This window comes from Bactrocera oleae, chromosome 4 (assembly GCF_042242935.1).
Source record: "Bactrocera oleae isolate idBacOlea1 chromosome 4, idBacOlea1, whole genome shotgun sequence".
Taxonomy (NCBI): Eukaryota; Metazoa; Arthropoda; class Insecta; order Diptera; family Tephritidae; genus Bactrocera; species Bactrocera oleae.
Genome location: NC_091538.1, coordinates 20,442,724 through 20,448,301, shown reverse-complemented (window position 1 = coordinate 20,448,301; position 5,578 = coordinate 20,442,724).

The following is a 5,578-nucleotide window of genomic DNA, read 5'->3' as shown; positions in this document are numbered from 1 at the left end:
GTTTCTATAGCTGAGCAGTTTTAGATCTCGATGCTTAAAATCTCCTTCATGACTCGGTTAATTCCTTAAGCTTTTGGTTATTATTTAAAAATATTTATAAAGAAATGTACATATCTTCTAACCCGGTTAAGATATATCAGCCAAACCTGCGGAGAAGAATTGATTACCTCTTCTAACTCTGTGAAAATGGGTAAAATCGGATAATAACCACACCCACTCACAATATAACGGTTATGATGAAAACTACTAAAAGTACGATAACTCAATGAATAAATGAGCCACAAGCATTAATTTTCACAACCTGGATTATAGGAAAAGACTTTGTATGATCTGATATAGAAATTGGACAATGGGCGTGGCACCGCTTACCTTTAGGTGAAATCCTATATCCCAGGAACTACTCGACCGATTTCAACTAAATTTGGTGTGTGAGGTTTCATAAATAAGCAAAAATATATATATAATAGTAAATTTTTAAACTCCATTTGATTCTTTCACTTTCCAGTATACAAATCAAACATCAATGAAATTATCGAAATCGCACTATAACTTGTGTGGGTAAAAGCAGGTCAACACTTCCATTAGCCCGTTTATACCTAACATAGATATTTTCGAACCTACGGGTTCCTTCATACCACATCTATCGGTCAATATGTAAGAAATCTTAATAAAACTCAGAAATAAAATATTTCTAATAACAGTCTATCCTCCTTTCTTAGTTTGATATAAAGTTTTGTCAAAGCCTGAAGTTGTTCCTCCACCTTTGATCCTTGTAAGTTCGTTCAAGAGTATAAAATGTTCGGTTACACACGAACTTAGCCTTTCTTTACACGCGTGTCTACTTTTCGATGTGTTTTCACTTTCGCGCTTTATTTATTCATTTGTTCGAAAAGGTGCTTCCTGTTCAAATAGCAATCATCATAAAGTTATTTACCCGCAGGTTGATAAATTGGAAATGGCACATCTGACTGTTAACAATTTGAAAAAAATCCGCCAGGTGGAAGTCTAACAAATGCACCATTTGGGAGACAATAATTCCCTCAACATAACAGTTTATCCATCTTATACTTGTGCCTGTTTGGCTTTGGACTGCATGATAAGCTCGCGTTCAATCATAAGAGCTTTGTATATTCAGACGTATGACTATCTTTTTCCTTATTTGCTTTCATATCACCCACCTATTTAAAGACGTATGCACATCCACACATCCCATTATTTTTCAGTCCATAAATCTTCGCTTTTATACAGTGCTTAGCGCGTTGAGATATTTTCATTTATATTTGAAAAGGAAATTGGCTTTTGTTTGTTGGCATTTGGTTGCTTGATTAGCTGCAATACCCGACTATTTGTGCTTGTAAGTCTGTACATGTGAGAGTAGGTCTGTTATTTGTTTTTATGTGCGCTTTACTTGATCTTTTGGCCTTTTCTCCTTGTGCTTTCGTGGCTTTTCGAGTTCAGCTTAGCCCGTTGCTTGCTTGGTGTTCACCTTTGCAGCGCATCCTCTTATATAGGCAATTAATTATAACTTTTTCTTTGATTTTGTTTTACCGATTTTGATTTATGGTTTGTGATTTGTGAGCTGGCAGGCGTTAATGATGTGCGCCTCTCTTTGCATTTTGTCAGTTGTGTACATTTGACGGTATCGCCCAAAGCTAATTATTTGCGTGCTCTTTTCAATTTCGCTCACATTTGGAAATGGAATTTGAATTACTTACGAATTGAAAAAATAAACGAAGAAAGATTTGTGCTTGAGACACTTGAAAATAAATAAAGTAGCTGCGGGAATTTATATGTACCTCGAGAGCTTAAAACAATTTTTGCTGGAAATTAGAATATAGCTTCCAAGAGGGGAACTCACCTCAGGCTAGGACATATCTATCATTAATAACAGATATCACTAGTTTCTGAGATGATATCAGCCAAAGTTCAAATTCACTTTCGTCTCATCTTCGATATTAGTCTCCGTGAAATAGTTACATATGAAGTAGTTGATTACCTGATTAATCATGAAGAAGAAAGTACCATGAGAATGCGTCAGAATAACAAACTTACCAATTTCTCATACTAAAGCACTACATTGTATACGTTTTATTCTGGTTAACATAATAAAAATTAACGGCCAAGTTGGTCTTTCGAAACATTAGTAGGTTAAGGGATACCCCTACCAATCACTATATAAATATCTTGCGTTCTTTTTGTTGAAGCTACAACCGAAATAAGGCAATTAAGTAACGAGAAGTTTTACTGTAGTTGATAGCCTTTCAGCTGCTAATGGGCTTAGTTACATGTTTTGCCACGAACTACAATAGTTCCATGTTAAGGTTTAGAAACTCATAGTTTATTGTTTTGCTTTCAATCAACCTTCTGGTTTTCGTCTGAATAATAAATATTGGTTTCCCTTTTCTATTTCTAATGGAAAAAATTCTTTCCCTTTAATAACCTTTCCAGCCGAAAAATAATTACTTTGAAATATTTCGCTTCCACAACTTTCTTCGAGATCCAACATCTATATTAGCGCAGGCTATCTGAGAAAATAACTGTTTTTCTGTATTTTTTTAAGTAGTATCTTTCCTAACTTTATATGAAGCGCTCTGAAAGTGATCTCAGCTGTGTTTTTTTCGTTTTTGCTTCTTACTCGAAAGTTTTATCGAGTTCGGGTTTCTTGGACACACTAAACTAGTTCTTCCATCAATAGTGACGTGAAAGTCCTAATAACCTCTTGCTGCAAACGTGATAGAACAGTCCATATTTTATAACTGATTTTCAGTAAGTCTACATCAGAATTTTTGTAGAGTTAATGAGATATTTGCAAAGGTTGTTTGCACTAAAGTCTTGCCATATTTTTTCTCTCTTATGAAGGAAAACAATCATATAATTAAAAAATAATGCTTCTTATTTGTAAAATAGAAAGGGAAACACATTATTTACCTCAGTGAAAAATTTCTTAGAAATTATAGTAAAAATAAGTTTATGAACCGAGAAGCCCGTTTTAAATTGCATTCTGGACACGAGTATTCAACAAACAAACTCTTTTCAAAAAACATCTAATTCATGGGCTTTTCCAGGTAGCTCCGAAATTTAGTAACTGAAATAAAACTTCACTTTATTAAGTTTTACACTCACATGTGATTACTTATTGCAAATTCATATAACGGCTTTTAATTACCTTTTTTATTGTGCCACCACAATTTCGGCAGCAAAATTTGCGGCACACTAATGAGCGGTTGGAAAATGCGTGGTAGTTAAAATTTTCCGTGGCGTGTTGTTTGAGTATGGAATTTTCATTGTTTGCACGCCTAAAAATATGCAAACAATGATGTGATTTTTCAGTCAAAATATGAAGTGAAAAATTTTCTGATTTGTTTAACAAACTTATACATAGGGCGAGCCGAGCTCTAAGAGGAAATGCAAAATGTTGCACAGCAGCAGCAACGACAAAGAAGTGGCAAGTCGCAAAAGAACACGAGTAAAAGCTGGGCGGTTAAAATTTGTGAAATGAACACAAAACATCGAGTAGTTTAACCTGCTGAAAGTTCAGGTGATATATGGGAGGTGAAATGCCGCTAATATACGGCATACTAGTATGTGACGGGTGTGAGTATTTGAGTTCGATGTGCCAACACCATCGCTGTCGTCGCGTGAAGGATGTGCCCAAAAAGATCTATCTAGTTTATATGTGTATACATTTTGGTATATTGAGTTAGGTAAGTGCGCTTATGTACTTACGGCCCTTCTATATGCATATGCATGTACGTAGGTGTGTGTTTGTATTTTGTTTGCACATGCATATGTTTGCTTTTGTCATGCATTTTAGCGCCTTCTGGGCCTTTTGGGCTAATTTAAAATTCAATTAGCAGCTTTGTTGACAGCCAACCAACCAATGAGGCTGGCAGCAGCCAGTAAGCTCAGCCGTCAAGCAACCAACGAATCTAACTTAGTGGAGGGGAGAAATTGTTGGCTTGCCTCATGACAGCCGCACACCCAAATAAGCGTCCTATGATGCTGCCGCTCACCTAGCAAAATCGATAAAAGCATATTTGTATTCGCTGACAAAATATTTAAACGTAACAGAATTTCACCACCCACATGACCGGAGCCTTTACCACACATACACTAACAAGCTTTTAAGGCTGCATCAGCATATGTAGTACAGGACTATTATGTAGGCACACTTACTATGCTGCTGCCGCATCGGCTCTGTTGAAATTTTATCACTCCTGAGAGTGAGTGATTGTATTTTGTAGTGGCCGCCAGCAATAAAGCTATGTCTAGACGCTTGAAAATATAGATTTTAGATGTTAATTGTATTATGTAACTGTATGCTGTGTTATAGTTTTATGCGTGAGTGCATGAGTTACGATTAATTTTCAAAAATGATGTAATCGATTGCAATTAGATGAGTTTAGCTGCTATTAGAGTTTGAACATTTGTTTTGTGCGCTAGAAGTCTAAAGAATGAAATTTTCCGATAGATTTTAGAGCTATAACATCTAAGCCTAAAACAAAATCCGTAACATTATTCTCCTCGTGGCGGAAGACTGACGTTGACTCTCAAAGATTCCAAGTCCTAAAGAGAGCTACACAGTAACATACATTCATAGTTCAGTAGACCCAAAATAAAAAAAATATAAATAGCATATTTAAAACACCGTTTTTTAAAATTACCGAAAACTTGCAAATTTGGTTCCCCCTATTATTAATTTCTACGCTAAAGAAGAACTAAAGTAAACTGATAATCAGTAAATATATACTAAACTTTTTATTTAAACTTTTACAGCTGTCATAATTTAATTTAAAATTTAATATTACTAGAAGACCCAGGCCACGCCTTGCTGTGGTTAAAGTATAATTAAATTGTATTTGAGTAAGCTGTTTAATTTAGTAAAAATATTATTATCGAAATTAATTTCCGATTACACAGCCAGTTTTTTAAAGAATTAATATATTTTGGGAAATTACAGCCAATTAATTTTTTTTTGCGTAGAATAGTGCTGAAATTATCTGGCAATTAGCCCAATCCGATTGTAAATTGTATATTGTTCATATTAGTAATAGGTAGGTAGGTAGATAGGTAAAGTGGCTGTCATTCGACACACTTAGGCCTTTAGGAGGTCCATTGTGATACCACTGGGACTATGATCCCCTCACTCTATTGGCTCCTCTCTGAACCACCCCGTACTTCTAATGAACTTCATCAGTGAGACAAGTTTTATCTGTGCAACCTCCGAGACGTCGTCAAGAAACCCACGCCCGATGGTCGCGATTCTTTTCCTATATAGTGCTGCGCAATCGCATAGAAGATGTTTAATGGTCTCCTCCTCTTCTACTTCCTGACAGCTTCTACAATAGTCGTTATATGGCGCGTCAAGTCTACTTGCATGTCTGCCTATTAGACAGTGGCCTGTTAGTACTCCTACGAGAGTTCTTAAATCATTCCTCTTGAATTTTAACAGTCGGCATGTGCGGCTCATATTCCATTCTTGCCACGTTTGCCTGCTGGTTGCGCAGGTCAGGGATTGATTCCACTGACACCCGGCTATATTAATGACATGTTTGTCGATTAGGTATCTACACGTAGC